The sequence below is a fragment of the Mixophyes fleayi genome, chromosome 1 (genome assembly GCF_038048845.1).
Source record: "Mixophyes fleayi isolate aMixFle1 chromosome 1, aMixFle1.hap1, whole genome shotgun sequence".
In the NCBI taxonomy this organism is placed as follows: Eukaryota; Metazoa; Chordata; class Amphibia; order Anura; family Limnodynastidae; genus Mixophyes; species Mixophyes fleayi.
Window position 1 is genome coordinate 258,329,484 of NC_134402.1, and position 12,235 is coordinate 258,341,718.

The 12,235-nt window shown below is 42.2% G+C and overlaps 1 protein-coding gene across 6 annotated transcripts in view; it reads left to right on the forward strand.

Annotated features, from left to right (window-relative positions):
* LINGO2 (leucine rich repeat and Ig domain containing 2) overlaps positions 1-12,235 on the forward strand; it is a 1,158,257-nt gene that overhangs the window by 859,622 nt on the left and 286,400 nt on the right. The window lies entirely within an intron of this gene.

The following is a 12,235-nucleotide window of genomic DNA, read 5'->3' on the forward strand; positions in this document are numbered from 1 at the left end:
TTTATATCCATTTTGCTATGCTCTGGGGATTTTATCCAGTTGCAGATGATAGGATAGGTGCACAATCTGTTTTCATCAATTATAAATGACATAACAGCACTTCCCTGGTGGCTGGAAAAAGTGAAACAGCTAAAAATTGTGACTTCAAACCTGTGAGCTTCAAAAAATGGGTAAACCTACCTCAGCTAAAATGCCTCCTAATATTCTGCACAAAATGGAACAACCTCATATTAATAATTGCCACTCCTTCCATATCCCATAAAACAAAACTTTGTTTTGTGGTCTGTGGCATGGGAAGTTTAAATGGCTCATCATTGTATCAGTACCACAGTGCTGATAAACAGAGATAACTAAAATAGCTTATAAGTGATTCTTGAACTGGTTTGTCAAATTGGTTATAAATGATCAATTTGGTTTGTAAAATGTTCCTTTTAGCTTTCGAATGCAAGCAGTGATCCAACAACACATACTGAATGAGAACGATGAACCTCAAACTTCTAACTCGAAACATAGTAATTTTAATTGTTCGAATTAAAACAATTTTAAATATACAGTAAAATGTAACCATTGAAGCTCTAACATGGTTATATATTTACATATTCCTAGGAAAGTGTGGAACACTGAAACGATCATTGGCCATTACTCTGTAATGTATCATATACTTCATTAACGTTTTGCTAAAAAAAAAAATTCTAAGCCTGTGCTGGTCTGTTCATAGCCACTGAACATTCATGAATTTTTATTTTTTTTAATGAACTACGTTTGGTCTAAATGTTGTGATTTGAGTGTATTCCCTCTTGGAATATTATATATATATATATATATATATATATATATATATATATATATATATATATATATATTTACATATATATATTGTGTATAAATATATATGTATATATATATATATATATATATATATATATATATATATATATGGTTAGCCAAAAGAATAAGCCAATTGCGCTAGGTGAAACACCAATAAGAGAAGGCATGAAGGCAAAATATAAAATATATACTAATAATATATGTAGTTGGTGGCTTCTTCTCTTTAGGACATTTGTTTGCTAAAAATGTCAATCTAAAGGATCAAGAAATAAAGAGAGAGCGCCAACACATAGTGAAAATCTTTAAAAACACATACATAAGTGCAAAAGAGCCAGTAGAACTCGTACCAAAACAATGCGAATGATGGGCTTATCTGATGTATATGATGATAATATATCCTTAAGCTTCCAAGAAAGAAGTTCAAATGGAGCTAGGACTCAAACAAAATATAGCAGCAGATAGTGTAATACGTTCCAGAACATATGTCACAGAATGAGCAAAGGAAGTAATTTATTAGCATAAAAGACAAGCAAGTGCCCATACATAAAAAAGCTTATCTGTAGTCCACCAATTGGAACATTCCTCTCAGGATACACAATTCTCAGCCAGATGAGGAGACAGCTTACAAGTGGAAAATATAATTCCCTAGAGAATGGGACTCAAAACCACGCGTGCAGAGCACAATGGATTAACAGTCCATTGCCTTAACCTCTCGGCCACCTCGTCCTTCTTAGGGATGAGTTGGACGAGGGAATGGCAAATTGTATTTTCCAATTGTAAGTTGTGTGATGATTAATTACTTAATTTGCTCATACTGTGACATATGTTCTGGAACGTATTACACTATCCGCTGCTATTTTTTGTCCTATTGGCACTTTTACACTTATGTATTATGTATGTGTTTTTATAATTTACAATATGTGTTGGCACTCTCTCTTTACTTCTTTATTTCTTCATCATATATATATATTAAAACCATCGACAAGTGAAGTGAATGACATTGATTATCTCGTTACAATCAACAGTCAAGGAGTGGGATATATTAAGCAGCAGTGCAGCAGGAAAAATTGGCAAGTGTAATGATCTGATCAACTTTGACAGAATTGTGATGGCTAGACGACTGTGTGAAGATACCGGGTTTATCTGGCCCAATGCTACCCACTTCACGCTGGCTGGCCACCTACGGGTGCCTTCCTATGCCAGGGAAATTTACCAAGTACCTTCTAGGATTCGTATAGTCACTCAGGCAAATGCAGTTAAAAAAATATAATAGTATATTTATTATATTATGTACACACAGTAAATAAATGCCAGGCAGGTTTACCACATCATCTGTCTCTTACCCCGCTAGCTTAAGGAGTTATAGTTACCTGGCAATCCAGATTTAACGACTCATGGATCTCTCTCAGCTGCATCTCTAGTAGAGAACGACAACTCAAAACCAGATCTTGCACTTTTCATGAATGAAATCCCAGAATGAACACCCTCTCTGCCCCTGGAGTGGCTCCTTATATCTCGGATCTAATTTCCACAGTCTTCCCCCTCCCTGGGCAAACCCCTGGGTCTATTCTTCTTAACCATTGGTCAGTGCTGGACTAGGTGGGGTTGGAGAGGGGAGTGAAGATGAGCTGACCTTCCACAGAACCTCCCCTGTTAGATGGCCTGTCTGGACTAGCCTGGTGAGAACAATGGACACTAAATAGTTTTCCCACTCCAGCATCTTGCAACCTGATCCCTGCCCATAATCCCCCTGGCTTCACTTTAAAGACAATAAATAACCTTACTGCAAGTCATCAATATACAATATACATATTAACACTGAGCTTCAATGTCCCCTTAGCCACATGCAATTAGACAATGCAGTTGTAGTCTGGTGAGCTGGGGAACAAAAACAAGGGCTATAAAAAGTATTTGCTATAATCCACATTATGTGAGAAATGAGAAACAGAATGTTTAGTGTATCACACTCATTTCGTCACAGACTGGGTCAGGGCATCTGCAAAACAGCTGTTCTTGTGGGTTGTTCCCAGTTTATAGTGATCAGTACCTAACAAAAGTGGTCTAAGGGAGAACAGCCGGTGAATCAGAGACAAGATCTTGTACGCTCAAAGCTCTCGTGGGGAGCGAAAGCTTGTCCATCTGGTCCAATTTCACAGAAGGGCTACTGTAGCACAAATTGCTGAAAAGGTTAATGCTGACTATGATAGAAAGGTGTCAGAACCCACAGTACATTGCTGCTTGCTGTGTATGGGGCTGCATAGTCACAGACTGGTCAAAGTGTCTATATTGACACCTGTCCATGGCTGAAATTACCTATAATGGGCACATCAGTGCCAGAAATGGACCATGGGCAATGGAAGATGGAGGCCTGGTCTGATTGATTACATTTTTTTGTATCATGTGGGTGGCCGGGTGTGTGTGCTCTGTTTATCTGTGGAAGAGTTCAAGGTTATGACTTTTACTCCAAATTTCCCAGATATTAATCCAATCAAGCATCTGTGATATTGTTAGGAACCCCTCCAGCCAGTACATCAAAACCCGGAGTCTGCTCTGAAGTCTGGTGTTCACTGGAGCCCCTAGTGGTGGGGACAGACTTGGCCGCAGACAAACAGAGGGTCGTGAGATGTGCACTGACTGGGGAGAACCCAGCTATAGAGTGTTGAAGCAAACAGCAGAGTGAAATCCAGGCAAGGGTTCGAGGGCCGGCAGCAGAAAACGAATCCAAAGAACAAGCTGAGGTCAGAGGTCACAGGCAATATACCAGGGTCCAGAAACAAGCCAGGGGTCATTCACGGTAGATCAGGTCTAGCAAAAGCAGTCAAGGAACAGGAACAGGGAGCTACACTGGGAGCTATAGCTGGCAGTGAGGCTCTGTCCTCACTGCCTTAAATAGCGAAAGGAACCAATAGGACCCGTGAGCAGCGAGACTCCTCATAATTACATAATCACAGTGTGCAATGTCAAGACCAACAATTCCATGCCCAGAATACACAGCCAATGCCAGTGTATAAAGGCTGCGCCACAAGAGAGACCGTCAAGAGGTCATGAAAAGAATAATCTTTAGTCACAATTATTTTCTTCTGCGCGCATGCGTCCGGCTGTAGGACAGCTGGCCGGGCACTGCGACATGCGAGGCAGAGCGTCCCGGTTGTTGCCCAGGCAACCGGGACGTGGGGAGTGGAAGTGACGTCCCGGTCGTCATGGACACAGCCGGGACGTCTGAGGACACCGGAAGTGAGTCGCGGCGGCCCTTTAGGGAGCCGCGATTCATAACAGTACCCCCCCTTGAGTGGACCAGAAAGTGGATTTGGCTTTGCACTTTTTTAGAGTCTAGGATTTTCTCAACAATGAACTCTTGGGGCTATATTTACTAAGCTGCGGGTTTGAAAAAGTGGGGATGTTGCCTATAGCAACCAACCAGATTCTAGCTGTCATTTTGTAGAAGGTTCTAAATAAATAAAAGCTAGAATCTGATTGGTTGCTATAGGCAACATCCCCACTTTTTCAAACCCGCAGCTTAGTAAATGTAGCCTTTGGTGTCCTTTGACTGTGAAATTGATGTGGCCTGAACTTATGCGACCATGTGACCGCTTTCAGTAAGGAACAATGGAATGTATTGGGAATCTTGAGCAAAGAAGGAAGTTTTAACCTAAAGGCCACAGGGTTAATTTGTTTAATAATAGAAAAGGGTCCAATAAACCTAGGGCCCAACTTCCTACAGGGTTGCTTGAGTTTAATGTTGCGGGTAGACAGCCACACCTTGTCCCCGACTTTGAAGGACATGGTCCACGGTACCGATCAGCATAATGTTTAGACCTATCTATTGATGCAAGTACGCTGACTAAGGACACATCAGGAACACTCCGGCGTCTATTCTGTTTCCCATGGACTAACATCAGGTGCGCACCTGCTTCTACTGATCTCTCTACAGCAGAGATAGCAAGCTGGCATGCTGCGACTAATACTATCAAGAAGCTGCAATCGGGATCCCTTCAACATTTAGGGCAAGTTTGGCATTTTATGAGGATTGTGGAGGTACTAAGCTCCTAGACTTAATATCTGATCGAGGAGTAACCTGGGTATATTCCATTCTATCCAAAATATCGGAGGACTCCATGTAAACCAGTAAGATTGTGTTTCACACATCTTAAACATCTATTTAGTCTCCAATCTGCTGACATTCATTTTCTATTGTATCATTGGATTTTTCTCGATGATCCACCTTGTGCAGATTTATTCATTGGTTTTATAGGCCTATTTAGGAATATCCATTATTATCTGCATCCATTTTTATTAAATTTTTTAATTATAACACTATTATAGGCAAACCATCGATGGTATATCTATTGAAGAATATTTTTATATTACTATTATTTGACATGTATTTTTTGTGATGGAATTTTTATATTGAAAATAGAGAAAATAGAGATGTGTATTTATCCTCTATTGTGTATGTGATTAAATCATTGGAATATAATCTCCAGAGTTTCCTTTGTTCATAATACTTGGAGATTATTTTATTGACTGACATCTCACTTATGATGTTTGTCTTGGTCTGAGATTTTCCCAGCGCTGTCTACCTTTTTTGTTTCTTATTCTAGACCTGAATGAAGCCTGTTTGAGGGCGATGTGAACTTTTCTCCATATCCGTAACAGATGAGAAATCGAAGAACGAGACTTGGATTGATTCGGAACCTCCAGCGAGTTGGACCGAGGGTGGAATCCAAGGTTGCAGAAAAATGGGGACACCAGAGTAGAAGAATGGCATGAGTTGTTGTAGGCAAACTCTGCCCATGGGAGCAGAGTAGCCCAGTCATTATGGCATTTGGTTACATATAAACGGAGAAATTGCTCAAGGGATTGGTTGACCCTTTCTGTTTGTCCGTTGGACTGTGGATGATACCCTGATGACAGACAAACTTTGATTCCCAATTGGGTACAGAAAGCTCTCCAGAAGGTGGCGACAAATTGGGAACCACGGTCCGAGACAATGTTAACAGGGAGTCCCTGGAACTTGAAAACGTGCTGAATAAATAGAGACGTCAATGTTTTAGCACATGGCAATCCTGCAAGAGGGATGAAGTGGGCCATCTTGCTATATCTGTCTACTATCACCCAGATGGTGTTAAAGCTGGATGAGCCAGGTAGTTCCACGATGAAGTCCAAAGATATGTGTGTCCACCGTCTTGGATACGCCTGGGTGACCCGAGGTTTTATTATCATGGCATTCAGTGAGGACCATCCTCCTCAGATAATCAGGTACGAATAGTTTACCCCTGGGGGTAGCCGGTGGTGCCAAATGTTGGAGGCCACGGAGGGTCGTGCCGATATCCTGAGTCAGACCAAGGACAATTTTGTACGCCGGAATAATAAAGGTAGGTTCTGCGAGGGGAGGATGAGAGGCGATAAAGCTGCGAGACAAGGCATTCGCCTTAGTGTTCTTGGATCCTGGCCGGAAGGTAATAGTGAATTTGAAGCGGGAGAAGAAGAGGACCCACTAGGCTTGTCTGGAATTCACAATTTTGGCAGATTGTATATTTTGTAAATTTTTCTGGTCAGTATATACCGTGATTACATGGTTAGCTCCTTCTAGCCAGTGACGCCACTCTTCAAATGCCCACTTGATCGCCAGCAACTCCCGATTACCAACATCGCAATGGGTTTCTGCAGAGGAACATTTCCTGGAGAAAAATGCACAGGGGTGCAGACTGTGATCATTGAGATCCTTCTGAGAAAGGATGGCACCGGCCCCGACGTCAGAGGTGTCTACTTTGATAATAAAAGGTAGATCCGGATTGGGATGTCAGAGGGCGGGTGTGGAGATGAAGGCCTCTTTAAGAGCCTTAAAAGATGTCAAAGCAGCGGAAGACCAATTAATAGTATCGTCCCCTTTTCGGGTAAGGGCAGTAATGGGAGCCACTAACACTGAAAATGACCGGATGATTTGCCTGTAATAATTAGCGAATCCTAAAAACCTCTGAATGGCTTTTAGATTGCTTGGCCGGATCCAATCGAGAACTGCCTGGACCTTACAGGGATCCATAGAGAAGCCACAAGGAGAGATGACATATCCGAGGAACATGACCTGGCTGACTTCAAGTCTGGCAAAGAGGCAGTGCTGGCGTAGTTTGAGAAGGACCTTTTTGACATGAATACGGTGCTGCTCCAGTGACTTGGAATAGATCAATATGTCGTTGATGTAGACCACAACAAACTTTCCCAGAAATTCTCGTAAAACATCATTAATTAAATCTTGGAACACCGCAGGGGCATTACATAGGCCAAAGGGCATGACCTGATACTCATAATGGCCCGTATGAGTGTTGAAGGCTGTCTTCCACTCATCCCCCTCTTTGATCCGGACCAAATTATCTGCCCCTCTCAGATCAATCTTGGAGAAGACTGTGGATTGTTTGAGCTTATCAAAGAGCATGGAGATGAGAGGCAAAGGGTAGGTATTCTTCACGGTGATCCCATTCAGACCCCGATAGTCTATGCACGGATGGAGGCTCCCATCTTTTTTTGCCACAAAGAAGAAACCCGCTCCTACGGGTGATTTATATGGTCAAATGAATCCCTTACGTAGGTTTTCCTCCAGATAGTCACCCATAGTCTTAGTCTCAGGAATGGACAGGGCATATAACCTTCCCTTAGGAAGCTTGGCACCTGGAACCAGATCAATGGAGCAATCGTAGCTATGATGCGAGGGCAGAGAGTCTTCTACCTTCTTAGAGAACATGTCGTGGAACTCCTGGTAAGGTAAAGGAAGAGATTCAGGACAAGGCTGAACAACCCGAAAAGGTAGGACAAGACAGGTTGATAACCAGGCCTTACCCCATCGTAGGATTTCCCCAGTGCTGTAATTGATGTGAGGATTGTGGCTTTGGAGCCAAGGATGCCCCAAGATCAATGGTATGGAGGAACAGGGAATCAGGAAGAACGATAGAACTTCAGAATGGAGAGCTCCCACTGTAAGGTGCAAAGGAGGAGTTTGAGATGAGATTCTTCCATCAGTCAACGGTTTACCGTTCAGTCCGCAGACCGTGATTTCCGAGTCCAAGTTTACGGAACGAATACCAAGTGCTTTGGCAAAGTTCACATCCAGAAAATTTCCAGCTGCACCACTGTCTAGAAAAGCAGAGATGGAAACGGATCTATTTTCATACATGATCCGAGCAGGGATGAGGACGGAATTTTTGGAAGAGACCATTTGGAGACCTAGGCGTACCTCTTCCTTTACTCCTAGGCCTGGTCTTTTCCCGCCTTGTTAGGGCAGTTACTCAAGAGATGGCCCTTATTGCCACAGTATAGACATAGCCCCTGCGACCGCTGCCTGGATCTTTCTCGGGGGACAGGCGATAAACCCCTAACTGCATGGGCTCTGGCAAGTCCTGAGGGACCGGGAAGACAGCTGGAGAGGACCAGGATGGCGAGGCGGCCTCCTTCTCGGACCTCCTTTCTTTGATCCTGCGGTCAATCTTAATAACTAATTACCTTAAGGCCTCCAGGAAAGGTGACGAAGGGTACTGGACCAAGGAATCCTTTATCTGCTCCGAGAGCCCTAGCCAGAACTGACTCCATAATGTGGGGTCATTGCACTAGCTATCGACCGACCAACGTCTGAACTCGGCACAATACTCTTCTGCTGTACGCCGCCCTTGTCTTAGCGGTCTTAGGTGTGATTCGGCAGAGGCTACTGAACGCCCAGGATTGGGGATCGCCCTGAAGTAAGAAGATGATTATACCAACCCTCTGTTGCTCCGAACCCGAGGAACGGGGCCTGAGGTGGAAAAATAGCTTGCAGCTCTCTTTAAAATTCCGGAACAGGGTTCTATCCCCGGAGAAACGGTCCGGAAGATTTAACTTAGGCTCAGGGGCAGGTGCCAGCGTTGCTTGTGAGGCCTTGGCGACTTCTTCCTGAGCAGAAAGTCTGAGTGAAAGGTACTGAACCACCTGTGAAACGGCCTGGATCTGTCCTGCTAGGACTTGAGCAGGGCTGGGATCCATCAGAGGGAAATAGAATCATTTTTTGGGCCAGTTATAATGTTAGGAACCCCTCCAGCCAGTACATCAAAACCTGGAGTCTGCTCTGAAGTCTGGTGTTCACTGGAGCCCCTAGTGGTGGGGACAGACTTGGCCGCAGACAAACAGAGATGTGCACTGACTGCGGAGAACCCAGCTATAGAGTGTAGAAGCAAACAGCAGAGTGAAATCCAGGCAAGGGTCAAGGGCCGGCAGCAGATAACGAATCCAAAGAACAAGCCGAGGTCAGAGGTCACAGGCAATATAACAGGGTCATACACGGGAGATCAGGTCTAGCAAATGCAGTCAAGCAGCAGGAACAGGAACAGGGAGCCTTGCTACACTGGGAGCTATAACTGGCAGTGAGGCTCTGTCCTCACTGCCTTAAATAGCGAGAGGAACCAATAGGAGCCGTGAGCAGTGAGACTCCTCCCAATTACATAATCACAATGTGCAATGTCAAGACCAACAATTCCATGCCCAGAATACATAGCCAATGCCAGTGTATAAAGGCTGCACCACAAGAGAGACCCTCAAGAGGTCATGAAAAGAATAATCTTTAGTCACAATTATTTTCTTCTGCGTGCATGCGCCTGGCTGTAGGACAGCTGACCGGCCTGCGGCAGGCGAGACAGAGTGTCCCGGTTGTTGCCCAGGCAACCGGGATGTGGGGAGCGGAAGTCACGTCCCGGTCATCATGGAAATGTCCGGGACGTCTGAGAACACCGGAAGTGAGTTGCGGCGGCCCATCGGGGAGCCGCGACTCATAACAGATATGTCCTTGAAAAACAAATCCAAGCTATGGAGGCCCCACCTAACAACTTACAGATCTTAAAGGATCGATTGCTAACGTCTCTATGCCAGATTGCCGCAGCACCCCTTTAGAGGTCTTGTGGAGTATAAATATGTGTGTGTGTGTGTGTGTGTGTGTGTAAAAGCAATACTTTCTTTTTTGGTGCAGAATGCAGATCAGTTTAGATATCCTTTGCTCCTGTATCTTGTGCAATGAATTGCCAAACAGGTCCTATAATGAAAGACCAGCATTTTAAAGAAGCGTTAGCAGCCTGCAGTCGCTCTTGGTAGTCAGCATGAGTCTGTCTTTGATTTAAACTCTTTTTTTAGCTGAACTTCAGTCCCATGGAAAGCTGACAGCATTATTACCTCCTTTACTTTGAATAGTCACAACAAAGCACTAATAACTTGACTGAAAGCACCAATCTTTCCCTGCAGGTGAAAAAGAATATTATAACAAATCAACAAATGCCATAGTAATGAAACAGAGGTTTACAGTCATGCTGAAACAGATAACCTGAGGACCTTTCGCTTTGCGTTGGTATCTCTCTGTGATGACTTTTCTATGTGTTATATTCCATCTTCGAGTCTCCACAGAATATGTTATAGATAATTAAGATATGTGAAGTCATTTTGTTGCTTATTTTATTTATCCTTTTTAAATACATTAATTTTATCTGTGCTACTTGATATGAATCTTTGGCAATTTGATTTAGTAAAATACATTGCTTCACCCTGAAAATTCTTAATTTTGTGGCGAAGGCAAGTTGGATTCCCAAATGTGAACTTGGCTCTGTTGTTATGGTCTGTGAATAGTTTTTTACAACACTAGAATTAATACCCCCATCCAAACTGGCAGAGTACACATGCAATAAACAAAGATGTGCATATATATTATACCTTCCCAAAGAAATTGTGTATGTATATATATATATATATATATATATATATATATATATATATATGTATGTATATATATATATATATTACAGATGCTCAGGCTAGGACTGAACACACCCAAACTTAGCAGATCCGAGTGCCGAGCTGAACTGGCTCGGTACTTTCGTGCCGCCCTCCATGGTGATCCAGCATCATTTCACAGAGGTACACAGAAGGGGTGGCACTGTTCTTGTCAGTCTCTAGTGCAGTTGGGTAGCGTCATAGGTAGAAAAGAAAGAGGGGGATAGCAGTGTTCTTCAAAGTCTCCAGTGACATTCAGGAGAGCTCCATTGCTCCATTGCTAATTGTCATTGCTGAAATAGAAATAATAGGTCTGGCAGGCTTGGTCTTCTAAATCTGCCTTCACATTGTACTGTGTTATATAGGTAACACACAAAGAGGAGAGCTCCATTGATAATTGTCTCTGTTGAAATACAAATAATAGGTCTGGCAGGCTTGGTCTTCTAAATATGAAGTCTTTGTTTCCAAGTGGGTGAAAATAATATTGTGACCTGTGAGGTTGTCAAAATTGACTGAAAATGACTTGAAATTAGTGTTATTAAGGTTAATAATAATTAAAAAAAAGCAAAAATATGTGATTTTTAGCAAAAGAAAATCAGGATCCAAAACCAGAACAAGCAAGGGCAGTTTTGCCAAAACCAAAACACGAAGTTAATCCAGATCCAAAACCAAACCCAGAACACGGGTATCAGTGAACATCTTTAATATATATATATATATATATATATATATATATATATATATATATATATATATATATAGATTATAACATAAGTTCCCTGTCTGCAAGCCGGCCACATACTGGCATCGGTCGTCCCACCCACACATATAGACAATGTCTTTATCCTCCACCCCAAGCACTGTGGGAAACTGTGGCAAAGAGGCATATTTGCCACAATATATATATATATATATATATATATATATATATATAATCATTTACTAGCATTTCACAGCAGTGACGGGTCTGTTTATTAAAAAGCAATCAGCCATAAAAACATAGAAAACATTAGTTTTCTCTGTAAAATGTACATTATAAAGGGTTATGAAGGGTTCATTGCAGAATAAATCATAGATTTCTTCTGCTATAATCCAGTTAATGTTTCTCAATGCAGACCCAATGTATTGATCCATTAAGCTTTTGCAACATGTTAACGACATCTCAGAATGACATTACCTGTCATTTTCTAGGGGATCCAGTTAAAGACTCTCTAGCTTCGTTGGATCCCTCACCCGTGGAAATAGTATTCGCATCTCCATTCAGTTGGTCAACGAGTTGTAATGAAAAATTAACATTGCTAAAACTCAATGTGCCTGGTTTGTCTAATATGAATGTATTTTTAACATACAGTTAAATACATGAAAAATCAAATCACTATAACCAGACAGAGTGCAGTCCCATCTGGCCAGTTTTCAATGCAGAAGGTGAATTCTAGTGATCTCTATACAATACTGAGACAATTCTAGAGACTTCTATGACTTCTTTACAATAAGACAGCATTTTAGTTACAGATTTACTGTGCTGATAGATGTTTTGTATCTAATTTACAAATAGAGAAGGCACCTTATTAACAGATATCCAATACACATATCATTCTAGTGACTTATAATGGGCATTGCTAAAATGCAGTTG